The 16,673-nt window shown below is 42.4% G+C and overlaps 1 protein-coding gene across 10 annotated transcripts in view; it reads right to left on the bottom strand.

Annotated features, from left to right (window-relative positions):
• Positions 1-16,673, bottom strand: part of TANC1 (tetratricopeptide repeat, ankyrin repeat and coiled-coil containing 1) — a 244,229-nt gene that overhangs the window by 133,276 nt on the left and 94,280 nt on the right. The gene's annotated exons all lie outside the window — the stretch shown is intronic.

The raw sequence follows: 16,673 nt of genomic DNA on the forward strand, positions 1-16,673 counted from the left end.
GGAGTCCACCATCCTAAAACTCAACCAGCCCAAACCCTTAGTCATGAAACTGGAACCGTGGCTCATTGATGAAGCAGATTCTCCTCAATATTCAGCCCCTTAATGAACTTAAGGACAGACAAGCTTACTATTAAGAAATTAAACATTTTAAGGCACATACATTTTTTAAAATGCAGAGAATGCAATTAAAAAGAGAACACAGGGAAGGGAATATGTCGGCTAGAACCAGAACCTCTGAAAAAAATACAACCAGTCCTCAAGTACACAGCTGTTATGCTTTCCTCCTCGACACGAGGCATATACAAAGAAGCAACTGAGATGGTGCAAGAAGAGATAAATTATTTTCCTGATGATTAAAAGAGCATCTTCAGGCTTTGAATTATATACAGCAAAACTAGAAAGGTACAGAAAGTTTTCCACAAGCTAACTTGTGTCTCTGACAGAAGTTATCCAACTGGTCCTTACCATGCCTTCCTGACTCCAAAAACCAAAGCCTGGATTTGAACTTACACCATTTATTTAGCCAGGTGGGAACTCAATTTTTGCAGATCTTTACACACAACACTCAAAAAGGATGCAATCCTAACTGTCAAGTCCCCAAAGGCTTCACCGTACTTGTTTTTCACATTAGGAGGCATGATGAAGTAGAGTCACTCCCTCCACAGACCAGGAGGGAGTAGGGAGGGGAAGAGTTTACAAAGGGCGAACATGCTCAAGCACTGCTTTCAAAGGCAACTCAAAACCAGCAGAGCTGCGAACAGAAAAGCCACAGGTTCCACAAGGCGTAAGTTGGCACCATCAGAAAGTAATTTCAGTCTCAGCTGGGCTAGCTATGCTTGAAAGGGTTTTAATAAAGTTGGGGAACTAAATATCCAAACGACCTATATTTGAAGAAATGACGAGAGTGACCAGGACACTCTCACAAGAATTTTCAAAAACAAGAACATTATGCAAACATGTAAGACAAATAACGTTCTTGTCCATGAGGAAGGTAAGCATGCGGGCTGGAGTTAATGGAGATCCTTACCTCCTAAGTCCCAGTGAAGGCCAATAACCCCCCTTCTTGCAAGCTCTGCCCACCCTGCTTCCGGAGTCTGCACTATAAGATACCACCAGCACCAGTTCCCATGACTCAGGAGCTAGTCTCACACCAACACAGACCTGCAAGAAATCTTTCAAAAACCACCTCCTTGACGTTTTAAGCCAGGGCATGAAGCTTCCCAGTTGTCTCACCTTCAACAGTCTGGTGATGAAACAGATCTTAAGGCAGAACAGGAGATGCACCATAACACCAGCTCCCCCTGGGGCTGGTTCACCATGCTGAGACTTGAAGGGACAGCTGTTTGCTCTGGTCCAATATCAGGCGCGCATGATCAGTCCCCCCACCACATTGGTCTCATCTTAGGAATGCAAACAGGTGCTGTGCCTTCAAGAATGATACCTGGTCACCTGATTCCTGGTTTGGCCAGAAACCCCCGAAGACAGACAAGAACATGGAAAGCACCAAGGCCACACACAGCCCAGGGAGTTACATACATAGGATGTGGAGGGCTTGAAGAGGCAACACTGGTTTTCCATGAGGTTTGAAGAGAGCTACCCTGCCCTGGGACTGCCCTTGCACTGCCAAGCCCACCAGCCTGGATACTCAAATGGCTATGGGGTGGCCTGATGGGAACAGGCACTGTCCCTTCCTACTCACACAGAAGTATCTCTGACTGAAAACAAACAAGCCCCAGATTTCAAGTCACCTCATCTGGATGAGGACACAAATGAGGGAGAAATGCATCTATTACAACACCACCAGAAATCAAACTGCAAAGCTGATTACCAAGAATGCATTTATTTTCTTAAATACTTAGAATTTTTCAATGTGATACATGAAGAAATTGGAGATTGAGGGGTAAAAGAGAATTAAAGTGTTTCCTAATTACAAATTCTGCCCATAAACTTTGTTTATATCAAGCAAAGCAAATATTTTCATTAACTGCAAGTCTGGTGGGGATGGGTTTCCAAAGAAAGCCATAACCATGAGGACCTTCGGCCTTCAGAGCAGCTGTGCTCCAGTACTTTGATTTTATGTGGTCTGCAATAAAACGGGACTTAGAGATGGGGCTGGGGGAGGGAAGGTTTCTATTTCAAGTTTACTTTGACATCTCACCATAACATCAGTCCCAAACATGCTGTTCTGTTGATTTGTTTTTAGACACAATTAAAGATCCCTAACTTCCAGCTTCCTTTCATCACAAAAGCACAGAGCAGAGAAAGCAGCTTTATGTATGAACAGGAGGCACAAAGATCCATTGGCTAAGAGGCTGGAGACAGCACTTGGAGTCTGGTGCTTTAACTGCATCAGACAAGGGGTTCAGGTCAAAGTCAGTCCAAGAGCATCACAAGGATGCCGACGCCAGTGCCAGAAAGAGAAAGTCTCTTAGGGGCATCCACAGGACTATACAATACTGGTTCTAGGCAACATGACACCAGAAATTCTTCGGTTGATTTAACATTCCCCAGCAGATGTTTAAAGAGGTTTAAGAGGAATTAAAAACATTTCACTGCAACAACCAGTACGGCAGGCACATTTCTTTTTAGCCTTGAAAAGATGTTTTTCTTTTACCTGTGACCTATTTTATTCCATACCTCAATTAAGTGACAGGAAGCACACCTCAATCCCCCTTCCTGTTGCTGAAACAAGAATGCCCAGGCCAGGTAGTTTGATGCATCCTCTCCAGGGTAGGAAAACCACATTATCAACCACCCGTGACTTACCAGCCCTCCTCCAGTTCCCCTGGCAGGTGTTTCCCATTTATTCACCATGGACACTCACATCCACCCCAACATACTTTCACTCTCAGAGACCATCTAATCCGATCACATGAATTCACAGACAAGACGCCAGGGCATAGGGGCTAACCGTAAAAACCAAGGTCAAGGCTCAGTTCAGTTCAGTTGCTCAGCTGTATCCGACTCTTTGTGACTCCATGAACCGCAGCACGCCAGGCCTCCCTGTCTATCACCAACTCCCGGAGTTCACTCAAACCCATGTCCATTGAGTCGGTGATGCCATCCAGCCATTTTATCCTCTGTCATCCCCTTCTCCTCCTGCCCTCAATCTTTCCCAGCATCAGGGTCTTTTCAAATGAGTTAGCTCTTTGCATCAAGTGGCCAATGGACTGGAGTTTCAGCTTCAACATCAGTCCTTCCAATGAACACCCAGGACTGGTCTCCTTTAGGATGGACTGGTTGGATCTCCTTGCAGTCCAAGGGACTCTCAAGAGTCTTCTCCAACACCACAGTTCAAACGCATCAATTCTTCGGCGCTCAGCTTTCTTTATAGTCCAACTCTCCCATCCATACATGACCACTGGAAAAACCATAGCCTTGACTAGATGGACCTTTGTTGGCAAAGTAATATCTCTGCTTTTCAACATACTATCTAGGTTGGTCATAACTTTCCTTCCAAGGAGTAAGCATCTTTTAATTTCATGGCTGCAGTCACCATCTGCAGTGATTTTGAAGCCCCAAAAAATAAGTCAGCCAGTTTCCACTGTTTCCCATCTATTTCCCATAAAGTGATGGGACTGGATGCCATGATCTTAGTTTTCTGAATGCTGAGCTCTAAGCCAACTTTTTTACTCTCCTCTTTCACTTTCATCAAGAGGCTCTTTAGTTCTTCACTTTCTGCCATAAGGGTGCTGTCATCTGCATATCTGAGGTTATTGATATTTCTCCCAGCAATCTTGACTCCTAGAACTCTCAAAGGCCCCCCAAGTGGCCGTCTCATGCTCTAACAACACACACACACACACACCCCTTTTCTTATTTTAAAATCACCAACTCTGAGTTTCAAAAATAAAAGACCAGAAAAGGCATAAGGGTATAAGGTTCTTCCTGTTTGTAATTCATATAAGCAAATATCCATATATATATATATATATGTAGTAAATAAAAACAAATACACATACATATATTCTTTCACACAAGAAAACTAAATCCAAGTAATAGTTTGCAAAGATAATAGAATTATCAAAGGGGATAAAGTCATCCAATAAGGCTTTCTTAATTGGCAGAAATAGCTTTTGATAATAGTTCTTTAATTTTTTTCCACTATTATAGACTGTGAAAAAGGATTTAAACTCATAATGGAAGAAAATGCAAACCTGGGAGATGATGAATGTTTTAAGGCAGCTGTGCAGAATGGCTATGTCCAGCACTAGAGATTAAAGTACATGGAGTGCAGGATTAGGGAAGGATTTTAAAAAACGAGGGCAACAAAGCCAGGGAGATGAAAGTAAAAGTGCATTTCTGAAAAGAGAAGACCTGAGAGAGGCAAGAGTGAGCTTCGACATTCAGGTAAATAGGTCTGCAGATGCAGGAAATCAGATTTCCATTTATTGTGCCATTGAAGTGGCAAGCTGGAGGAGGGGGGAATGGAAGCTTAGAATAGAAAACAGAAAAGATGTTCTGTTTATCCAGTTCCAGAACACAGGACTGGTGCGATACGCTTAACTAGGGCATTACATGTGTTAGGGCATCTTTTGTGCAGTGCCTGCCCAGGAGCGCACTCATGTTTCTTAACCGTATCTTCCATCGTAAAGCTTTGTATCCATATAACTCATGTCTATTTACAGAAACCTAGAAAATTGGAAAAGATTTCCTCCCACAAGATCCAATATCATTTTTGGAACCTTGAGAAGTCTCTCTCTGAAAGCTCTTTAAACCATTTTACATCTTATAGGATCTCCCAAGCATCGAGCCAGAGCTGACTGTTGATGCGCATTTTCAAAAAGAAAGATTAATGTATTCAAGAAAGCAATTTTCCAAAACATTCTTCACACAGTCATGACTAATTCTCAAACAATACCGCTAAAAGGCAACAAAGCCGCTAACCCCAGAACACAGAAAAATCTGGTCAATAGGACAAGCTCACCCTTTTGTCTTCAAAACTCCAGAGGGTTCTGAAGAGAGCTTAGTGAGGACTATCCTCACAGCTTTATTCTTAATACTCGAGGGTTACAGAACCAAATGTACTTTATCCAGAAACAGATGAGTAACACACTAGTATTTCCTCTCGAATTGTCAAAGTTTTCCTTCAAGGCAGGCATGTCACCCTGCAAGGGAGTCTGAACCTCTAAGAATATGTATATGACCTCAGAACACTTCCACTCCCAAGCCCCAGAGGGGTGCACTGTAATAGAATAAGTACTTTTTTAGTTGTACTACATGTTAGGACAAGGTTTCAGGCACTTTATATCACTGTAACCACCTCAGGAAGCAGGTGTGGGCTGCCCTGGTGGCTCAGCGGTAAAGAATCCGCTTGCAATGCAGGAGACCCAGGTTCAATCCCTGGGTCAGAAAGATTCCCTAGAGGAGGGCATGGCAACCCACTCCACTATGTTTGCCTGGAAAATCACACAGAGGAGCCGGGCGTGCTACAGTCCATGGGGTTGCGAAAGAGTTGGACACAACTTGGCGACTAAACCATCTCCAACAGAAAGGAGTTGCTAGTGTTACGTCCATCCTGCAACAAGGAAACTGAGGCTCAGAAAGAATCAAGAATCTCCATCAAGGACACCAACAAACGGCAGAGGCAGGTCCGAAGCCAGGCAGTCCAATCCAGAGTCCATTCTCTTTTTCCTGTTCCCCTAAGAAAAGGCTATTGAGATAAGCCCTTCCACCATGCGTTGTTTAGTGTACTTAACGGGAAAAGCCAAAAATAGTCTATGTAGGTCTACACGCAGTGCCGGGCCATGGTGAGAAGAAATCCGTCCCTTCATCTATTTTCACTCTTCGTGCTGGCTCTTTAATTAGCTCCAGCACTCCTGGAACACTCCATTTGGGAGGCACCCAGGCCCAGGCATCATTAATTTCCTTTCTGTCACACTTTATGCTGTCACCATACAGGCAAAGTGGATCCGAGAGAGATGTTTAGTCATCAGGCACCCTAAATAGTTTCTTCTCATTTCACTTTGTACTGTAAATGCATTAAATCTTGTAGCCTCTGGGCCTGCAGTCTCTGCCCAGGATGGAGGCACTGATTGCCATTCCCACCACACAGGACACAGAATCCTGCCACTTTGCCAGGCTAGGTGATGAAGGGGTCAGTGGGGCAGTTGTAGCCAAAAGCAACCTGGCTTCTAGGTTCATCTTAAATCTGCATGGATTCATTATTCTACATCTCCAGCATTCCCCACGGGTCCTGTCTGAAACTCCACACTTGCATTCTGAGATTTGCCAGGCCCACTGCACACACCCGGAGCAGCAGTTCCCAGCTCTCCTCGCTGCCTCACAGAAGGGAGCCCAGGCCCTCACGGAGGACGCCACAGGGAGCAGTCAGGGGCTCAGCAACACACCGGCCAGTGAAAGCTCCCCACATGATTCTCAGGTGCACGCAGGAGGGAGAACCACTGAAGACGGAGAGACCACAAGAAAGGAGACAGAAAGATCTGAAAAGTTCGTGCTCCTATTACGAGATGGTGGGGTGTTGGGAGGAAATGAAAAGGAAAACAAACTCAAGGGAATACTCCATCATGCGGATGATTAAATAAAGGTTCCCATTATTCACAGTGTGTATCCTTCAGTGTGTGTGTGTGTGTGTGTATATACACATGTGCATGCACACAGTGTATGTTTACATGATACACGTGTATATCATGTAAACATACATACTTGTACATGCATGGAAGGTCTCTAAGAAGGACACACAGGAACCACGTGCAGTGGATGCTCTGGGAACAGGAACTGCCCAGCTGGGAGCCTGGATGGGAGGTAAATACACTTTTAACTGGTTTATATTTTTTTCCTATGTGCATATGCTTCCTCTAAATATTTTAAATTTGCATTCTTAGGATTGAGACAGGGGTGGATATGAAGATCTTAAGTCTAACAGGGCCACACACCACAGCTTAACTTGGCAAGTGGGAGAGATGAAGTTTCATCCCATAAAGACTGCTCAAAGTGACAGTGGATGTGCTTGACAGGTGGATGCAGGACAGGGGAGTAAGGAGAGCCCTATGCCCCGCCCCGAAGGGAGTCAGATTCTTGGCAGCTCCCATCGTGTAGCACATGTCTCCTCTCTCTCATCCTCCACCCTGGCTACTCCATGACCTAGTCATCTCCACTGCTGGGGGTGGAGTGTGGGCACACTTGTGGATGCAGCTCACAGGATAATCCAAAGCCCTAGGCAAACACTGGTCTTCCCAGGTGGCTCAGTGGTAAAGAACCCGCCTGCAAATGCAAGAACCGCAGGTTCGACCCCTGGTCCGGGACGATCCCCTGGAGAAGGAAACGGCAAGCCACGCCAGTATTCTTGCCTGGAGAATCCCATGAACAGAGGAGCCTGGCGGGCTACAGTCCATGGGGTTGCAAAGAGTCAGACACAACTGAGTGACTAAATAACAACAACAGGGAAACATGAGGTCTGCCAGGGACAGGGCGGGATGAGGGGAAGGAAGGCTGGGGGTCTGTTAAGTGCGGGGTAGGGGAATAAGCAGAGGCTAAACAAGGAAAGGAATGAGGCAGGACAGGACCAAAGAGCCCAGAGGTAACAGGAAGAGGGGGCAGCCCATAGCGGAGTTGGGTGGAGGCGGAACACAGGCAGGAAAATCACGAATTCCTTCTCCAGGGATCTTCCCAAGCCAGGGATGAAGCCTGGGCCTCCTGCACTGCAGGCAGATTTTCTACGACTGAGACACCAGGGAAGCCCTAACCTAGTGTGACCTCAGTTTAATTTGACTGTATCTACCAAGACCCTACTTCCAAATAAGGCCACTTTCACAGCTATCAAGTACTAGGACTTCAACACTTGCTTTTCAAAGGGACACAATTCCAATTCTCTTCTCCAATACCAAGAGCCAATAAGCCAAAAAAGCAGTATCTTTTAATCCTGAGGGAGCAAAGAGCATGACCAAACCTCATAAAGCCAAACCAAGTTTTCTATTAAGAGTGTGTGTGTGTGTGTGTGCACGCGTGTGTGTGTGTGTGTGTGTGTGAAGTCGCTCAGTCATGTCCGACTCTTTGTGACCCCATGGACTGTAGCCCGGCAGGCTCCTCTGTCCATGGGATTCTCCAGGCAAGAATACTGGAGTGGGTGTAGTACCAAACAAACAAATTTTCAGACACCTGTCAAAGGCTCAGGAAACGCACAGCCCATTTATCCTTTTTGAGGAAGAAGTTAACTTAAAAATCAAAATCAGCTACTCAACAGTGGGGACATTATGACTGGAAGGAAAAGAGCAATAAACTATAACTCAAGCCCAGCCTTCAGACACTTCACTCAACTATCCCTCTTCAGCCTCCATTCCCTTTTCATTCAGGAAATGTGTTTTTCGAACCATATCCTTCATCCCATGGTGCAGAAAGAATCTCTTACTTTATCTGGTGACCTCTTAAAACAATAGTGCCTTGTGCCAGAACTGGCTAAAAATGGCTAGCATTTTTTACATGATAGTGATATTGGGCAGAGAAAGCTCTCTTTACTGCTCCCCACCAACACCCTACCCCAAACAAGAAGAGTATCACAGAACACCACCACCACCACTTTCGTTGCCAAGGAACTGAGATTACAAAAAAAGAAAAATACAAGTTTACCACGTGATCAATTTTTCAAACACCTGGGATAAACATTTAAGCTAGTGTACATAATTTTGTACATGTCATATGATGACAATAGGAAAATAATATACACCACCAAAAACGAGAAGTAAATTTAATAAAATGTTGATGGTGGTTACTCCTAAGAGAGTGAGAAGTATCAACGTTTTTCCCCCTTCCTTTTACATTTTACGGTTGACATGTGTTCTGACATTTTTATAATTAGAATGCTTTGTAAGATAAAACACACTTTTCCAGTAAACATTTATGTGAAACAAAAATTTGTATCTATCTTCTTTTACTTACAGAGGTTTCCTAGCGAAAAGCCCCTCCACTGGATACCTGTCAAGCCTCTGTCCTCATGAGTTCCCTTCTTCAAGAAGGAGGGCTCATTTTTCCTTTATCCAGCCTCTTCTAACCATGTCCACTGGTTTTACTTAACCCACCAGGCTGACCTGCCCAAACTACCCACAGTCATCATTCTCCCAGGTTTTACTGATGGGGATAGTCCTCCTTGTTGACCTCCTTGTTCCCACAGTGAAGTTCTGGACTGGCTTCCTATAACAGACCTCATGTTGTCCAAGATCCAGTTCCTGACCCTATACAGTTGACCCTTAAATAAGGTTGGTTGAACTGAACGGGTCCGCTTACAGATGTTTTTTTTCAGCAGTATAATCTCAGTATTATGCAATCTGTGGTTGGCTGAATGCATGGATGAGAAATTGCATATTCAGAGGAACCATGTAGATGGAGGGATAACTATAAGCTATATGCAGAATTTCAACATCAAAGAGGGTCATGACAGCACCCTTCCAGGCTGTTCAGAGGTCAACTGTATAAAGTAGTCAAAAGGAACTTCAAGGCGCTGGCTCTGTTTATATCTTTCTCTGCTTTTAACTCCCAAGTTCCAACCAATGAATCCTTCCCTTCACATAAAACTGCAACCTGAATATACCCTCTTATTTGTAATGACAGGGAGAACTCTGCTCTATACACAGAACTTTCTTGAGGGGGTTGGGGGGCTGTGACCAAAGAATGAGGGTAAGACCACTACCTCCACGTCCCACATCTGTGTGAGAGCACCCTGAACTGTGCCAGAAGGCAGCCCTGGGGACTGCCCTGGCACACTGGAGCAGCTCCTAAAGCCATTCTCTACCTCAGTCACACACCTTGTACTGTGGTAACTACTGGAACTCACTTACCCTAAAGCACTGTATTAAGTACCCAGATAACACATCAGTATTTATAAGTTTTCTGTTTTAATTCTGTGTCGGTGTTCACTGGTATCTGCTCTAATGATGAAGATGATTAAGCTAGCTATTATTAAGATGTTACTTGATGTACCAGACCCCCTGCTAAGCATTTTATACCCATTAGCTAATTTATTCAACCTATTCCATTGGAAGTAAATGCTGTCATTATCCCCAGGTACAGATGAGGAAACTAAGGCTTAGGGAGGCTAAGCAGGTTGTCTGTAAGTGGCAGGTCCAGATGTGAACACACAGAATCCTCAGTCACAGCATTGCCCTGGCCTGCCTCCCCAACCCCTGCAGATACCCTGACCAAGCTGCAGATGGAGCGTGGAGCGCTGTTGGGCGCTTAAGAGATTCTGACTATCATTCACTGACAGTTTAGCAAGTCATGTTCCTCTGAATGATAATCATCAGGAACATTCTGTCAGATTGGACATGCTGACATTTTGGGGGTGGAAAAATAAGTGGAGGGGAAAAGACTTTTAGAACAATACCATAACCAGTACACCACCCCCTCACTGACTACTCAAATCCAAACCCTGGCAGTCCCCTGTCAGCAGAGCTGTCTGCCAACAGCCCTCGTTACAAGAGCAAGGGCGAGTCGAGAGAGCAGTACCATGCATCCTGCTTCAACTCCTTACAAGGAAAATGGGATCTATAAACATTTGGGGGAAAATGCCTCAAAGTTTCCAGGCAGCATTTAAACTTTCTCCCCCACAAACAGATTAAAAATGCAATGCAACCAACTCAGTACAAATTCTAGAAAGCAGCAGAATAAATCAATTGCGTACGTGTGGCTATTTATCAAGATCCCTTTCAGGCCTGTATTGGAGCACAGGGAATAGGGGAGAGAATGAGATGACTTTTCACTCTCTGCCTCTGTCATTTCATTTGCTGTCTTCCTGCGGTATCATTAGCACCATCACCAAAACCACGACAAAAAAGAAAGAAAGAAAGAAAGAAGGAGAAAAAAAGCATTGCTCAGTTTTTGAAGCAGCAGCCTCAATGACATGTCTGGTAAAATATCTTAGCAACAATGTCAATATTGTCTCACCACAGCTAACCATATTAACATTCCACTCTAATCATGATTTCTCAAATATAAAATGGAACTTGCATTATTCACTTCATTCATTCTCTGAGTATCAGTCGGGGAAGGGGGGGGGACAGTTTTCCAACAATTTTGATAAAGCTGCATGAAAAATGAACACAACATTGTAAATCAACTATAACAATCAATTCAAATAAATGTCTATCCTGGGATAAACCATAATGGAAAAGAATATTAAAAAGAATGCATATATATATTTGTATGTACAGCAGAAATTAACACATTATAAATCAACCATACTTCGATTAAAAATAATTCAACATCAAAATTATATTCAATGCTATTCAGTTTTGTGTATCTCACCTGCAAGTATGAGAATAAGCAAGTGTTGATGAGCAACTGGCATAAACACAAGGACCATACTGACAAATTACTTTGATCAAATCCCATCCCTTGTTATTTCTGTAATGGAATGCCTTCACTCATCTGTTTGTACATCTATATTTCAAATTTATTTTTATAGGGCTGCCAGGACCGGTTTACTAGATAATGGAGGCGCTCCTTTTCCTAGGAATCTTCAAAGTCACAAGCACACACTTCTTGTCATGGCTGGCTGGGGCTGGCTCTACAGAGACACAGGAACAAATGGCATGCCAGTGGCTCCCACGCCTGGCTGACCACTCAAAAGCCATTTTAAAACCAGTACAGGAGCTTGGGTCCCACTGCTGGTGAGTGAGTGACTAGGTCTGGTGGGAACTTGAATCACAAGTGCCCGCAATGAACTAGCCAGGTTTAGAAATCCCCACACTAGGGCCTTCTCTGCCAAATCTGAGGAGAACACACAATCTCGTAGGTAGAACCCTTCGAAAGCACACAGATTATCTTCGCAGAATGCTGGTGGCAGATCCTCGCTGTTCAGATCTCACATTCCTCCCCCTTCTCCCTCCTTGCAAACACATGCCATCCCAGACGTTAGCAGCAACTGACCCAGAGCACTCCACCAGGGCCAGGCCTGCTACACAGCTCTCTGCTCCTGCACCAGATGGAATGGCCAGAGCCACGTCTGCCACATAGATAAGGGAACGGAGAAGACAAAAATAATCTGAAATGCCACTGTTTACTAATGCCAAAAGGAGAGAGTCAAGGGGCAGAAACAAAGAAGCCAGAAGTGTATAGAAATGATCATAAATTATAATAAGAACTACCATTTATAAAATGCTTACAGTGGTCCAGACACTGTTCCAGGTACTTAACTCACCGAATCCTCAGGATGATCAACAACCCTCTGAGGCAGATGCTGTAATCATGCCCATTTTACAGATGCAAAAATGTAAACAGTGAGGTTAGGCAACTTGACCTGGGAGCTGAACCTATGCAACCGGCTCCTATACTGTACTGAACATAAAGTTTTGGAGACAAACTGGATTCAAATCATAGCTCCTTCACTTAGCAACTATGCAGTCTTAACCTAGTTATTTTATTTCTACTGATAAGTTACTGTTTATACAAGTTTGTCACACTGTCTAATACACAGTTGAACATTCAAAAAGCAACCTTTATTAGTACTGCCATATTTTGCCCCAGGGGTTTCACTTCCTAGTTTTTTTCAATATTGAAGATGAAAAATATCTCACTACTCCCTCACATCATCTGAGTATAAAAAATTCATTATATAAATTTAAATATCTGTATATTTCCTTGCTTAATAGGCATTTTCCAAAACCAGAAACAAATGTGAAAGCAAAACAAACGTTCTTCATCATCATGATGCTTGTTTAAAAAAATTCTTCATTTCATTTGACTTTCACAATTATTCTATGACACCGATAGAGATTGTTACCTTCATTTTACAGGCAAGAAAACTGAGGTTCAGAAAAATGAAGCAATTTGTTCAAAGAGAACTAGTAGGTACATTCAAACTGGAACGCTTACCTAAGCTTCCTGAAGCCAAACCTGCGCTTATCCATCTTTAAGATGCTGCTTCCATAAATCAGAAGAGATCTGAAGTACTGTTTGGGAGCCCAATAGCCATGGTAACAATTTAATGGATAGTGGGGGCAGGGGGTGGGGGTGGAAACCAGAATTTCTAATCTTCAGACTCTTGGAGCTAAGGATATAGCTCTAAGAGATTTAATCAGATTAGCAGCATCAAAACTCTCACATGAAGCAGGGAAAGAAAGCCGATCTCCCTGAAATAATGACTTATAACCTCAGTCAGTTTTCAACACTGAACTCACAGAATTAAAACAAAATCCTTCCCTTAATCCTGTCAAAATGGAGTCTGAGTTATATGAATCTTTTTTTTTTTTAAGTTTTATAATTCAAAATTAAACATGACATGTTTCACTTGCTTAGAACTCTGGCTACTTAACCGTCAATGGTTAACACCACTTACCAAAATATTAAAACATCTACTGAACTCAACAGAAAATCAGGTAAATAAACAGGCAGGAAAGAGAAAGAAATGCAAATTTTATTGTCAAATAGTTATATACTATCTGCCAAGCGTGGATTCAAGTAGTTTATAAACATTAACTCATGTAATCCTCATAAGTAACCCATGAGGCACAGAAAGTTTAGTTAATTTGCTCAAGTTCACATAGCTGGTAAACTATGGAGCCAGGCTACCAAATCCAGGCAATATGGTCTCAAATGGCTAACGACATATTTAAATGTGTTTGGATTCATTCTAAAGAACTGCAAAATTAAAGCTTACTGGAAAAATTAAGTCAGTCATTTGTTTAGTCACGTGCTTATCAGCAGAGGTTATATCCATTCTCACATATTGAAGGCAGAACTGTGAATTTAATGCCACATTTTTGAAGGGCAATTTGACAAAATTTAGAAAAATTATAAGTGAATGAACTTGTTAATCAACAATTTTTCTTACAACTATTTTTATGAGAGGACAGGGAGTGAGGCACAAGGAGATTTATTCTAGCACTGATTGTAATGGCAACAACAAAAAAAGATGAAACCATCAATAGGAAAATAATAAAACAAGTTACAGAATATTTGTCCAATGTAATACTGAGCAACTTTTTAAAAGTCTACATACTAGTGTGTGCTAATATGAAATCGTGTCTAAAAATTCAGTCAACATCGTAATTTACAGAATAAAACACATTGTGAAGTCTGTGTAGGTTTTCTTAAAGACGTATATGCACATATATGCACGTATATGCATGCCTACACACATACATGCATAGAAAATATCTAGAAAGATTTTAAAAACTGTTAACATTCCTTTTGGGAACAAAAAGGGAAGCAGAAAACAACTGGCAGGTATCTTTACTTTTAAAACCATTGCATAGTTTTTTTAATGATTGTATGTTAAATATTACATTCATGGTGTTTGAGTGACTTTACAAAAAAAAGGTGAAGTTATAACCATCTCAAGGACATTAAGCAGAAATGGACTTTCAGATATAGAAAAAGAAAGATATCACAGTGCTATTAAATCTAGATTGAGACCATGTAAGAATCTGAAATAAACCTGGGGGAGGAAGCGGAAACACTTCAAGAAGGGGGGAAAAATACCCCCGGAGAGAGAAATTATAATTTACCACCGTCTATTCTGAGGATGTGTTTTTCTCTATATTTACTCAGCACCAGAGATAAAAATAAGGGAACTAGCCAGAGACATAGCAGAAACTGAACTAGTCTGGAGTCAAAAACTATACCTGGAGCCCATCTTTGCTTTAACTAGCTAAGTGACCTTGGACAGCTGCTCAAAGTTTTCCAATTTATTTCTCAAAAACTGAAGACACTGAATTCAATTTCTAAGATCCTCCTATATTTAAAACCTTTCACTTCATTACCTTGGTTTAAAAAAGAATCTCTGGGGACTTCCCTGGTGGTCCAGCGGCTAAAACTCAGTGTCCCCAGTGCTGGGGGACTGGACCCGACTCCTGGTCAGATCCCATAAGCCACAACTGAGAGTTCGTATGCCACAACTAAAGATCCCGTGTGCTACAACTGAGACCCAACACAACCAGATAAATAAGAATCCTTGTACATAATAAGCCAAGAATATGAGCCATGGACAAAGTCTTATTAAGGAGATGCTCACCTATCTGCAACTATCCCTGCCTGCTTTCAGGAACTCACAGGACTTGGGCTCCCAGCACATCCAGGGAACAGGAAGCACTCAGACATGCTGACTGTGTACACAGGCAGAATGTTATCAGGTACCATGGAAAACCCTGATGACTCATTTGTGTTGGTTTTATGTCTTTATTTTGGTTTCTCTATAAATTTCTTAAATATAAGTCAATCAGACTAGCAGATCTCTAGCCTCAGCACAAACAAGAAATTTTTAATAATGGAGGAGACACTTTTATCCATCGAAGACAAGCAATGTGACTTTCACCAACTTCAAGGAAATTTCCCCTACAAGTAACTTCATAAGGAAATCCCACTACTACACATCATGGGCCACATTTGGAAAAGGAAAGAATCAAACTCAAGAGTCTCTCACATTCCCAACAGAAAACATGTAAAAGAAATAAAAAGCAAATACCCAGTACTAGAAAGAGCCATGCAAGCAGGCACACACACTGCTTACACAGGTGGTGAGCAAAACAGTCCTTCTTTTTGAAGAACAATTTACAAGAGATACTATGAGCCCATGACACTTACTCCTTGGAAGAAAAGTTATGACCAACCTAGACAGCATATTAAAAAGCAGAGACATTACTTTGCCAGCAAAGGTCCATCTAGTCAAGGGTATGGTTTTTCCAGTAGTCATGTATGGATGGGAGAGTTGGACTGTGAAGAAAGCTGAGCACAGAAGAATTGATGCTTTTGAACTGTGGTGTTGGAGAAGACTCTTGAGAGTCCCTTGGACTCCAAGGAGATCCAACCAGTCCATCCTAAAGGAGATCAGTCCTGAATGGTCATTGGAAGGACTGATGTTGAAGCTGAAGCTCCAATAACTTTGGCCACCTGATGTGAAGAGCTGACTCACTGGAAAAGACCCTGATGCTGGGAAAGATTGAAGGCAAGAGGAGAAGGGGACAACAGAGGACGAGATGGTTGGATGGCATCACCGACCCAATGGACATGAGTTTGAGTAAACTCCGGGAGTTGCTGATGGACAGGTAGGCCTGGTGTGCTGTAGTCCATTGGGTAGCAAAGAGTTGGACACGACTGAGTGACTAAACTGAACTGAACCATGAGCCTCTGAAAAGTTCATTTCTTCTCACTATTAATCCTTGTTTAGAAACATTCTACTAAAATAATCAGAGATTTGTACCAAGATATGCATTATTCCAGAGGGGTTGTTAATGAATGAAAGAAATATGTAAACAAAATGCACCCAAACAAAACTATGGGATATTGGTATAATAAAATATTAGACATTTTCCAAGACTGGTGACATTTAAAAGAATAGGGCAAAACATAAGAGTAATGGGAAAAAACAGGGTATTTTTCATCAGTATTTTTCAAATTTTCTACAATGAGCATATGCTATACTGGACATTGATTTAAAGGCCCAAGTTTATTCTCACTTTAACTTTTCCAAAACTAAAATGGATGTAATAGCTGACGGCATCTTAAAATTGCTATCAGCCAGAGAATGGTTATAACGTGGTAGGCCCTGACTGTGCAAACCTATGTTATTACATCTGGTAGAGTGACTGGACAATTATAACCTCCTCCAGGTTTCAGTCAACAGACTATTTAAAGTCCACTGTGGAAGGAATAAGAGCCCTGGATTCCACCTGAAAGCCTTCCATTAAAACCTCCTTTTGAGATCATGAAAGAATGAAATCAAA

The sequence above is a fragment of the Ovis aries genome, chromosome 2, assembly GCF_016772045.2.
Source record: "Ovis aries strain OAR_USU_Benz2616 breed Rambouillet chromosome 2, ARS-UI_Ramb_v3.0, whole genome shotgun sequence".
NCBI lineage: Eukaryota > Metazoa > Chordata > Mammalia > Artiodactyla > Bovidae > Ovis > Ovis aries.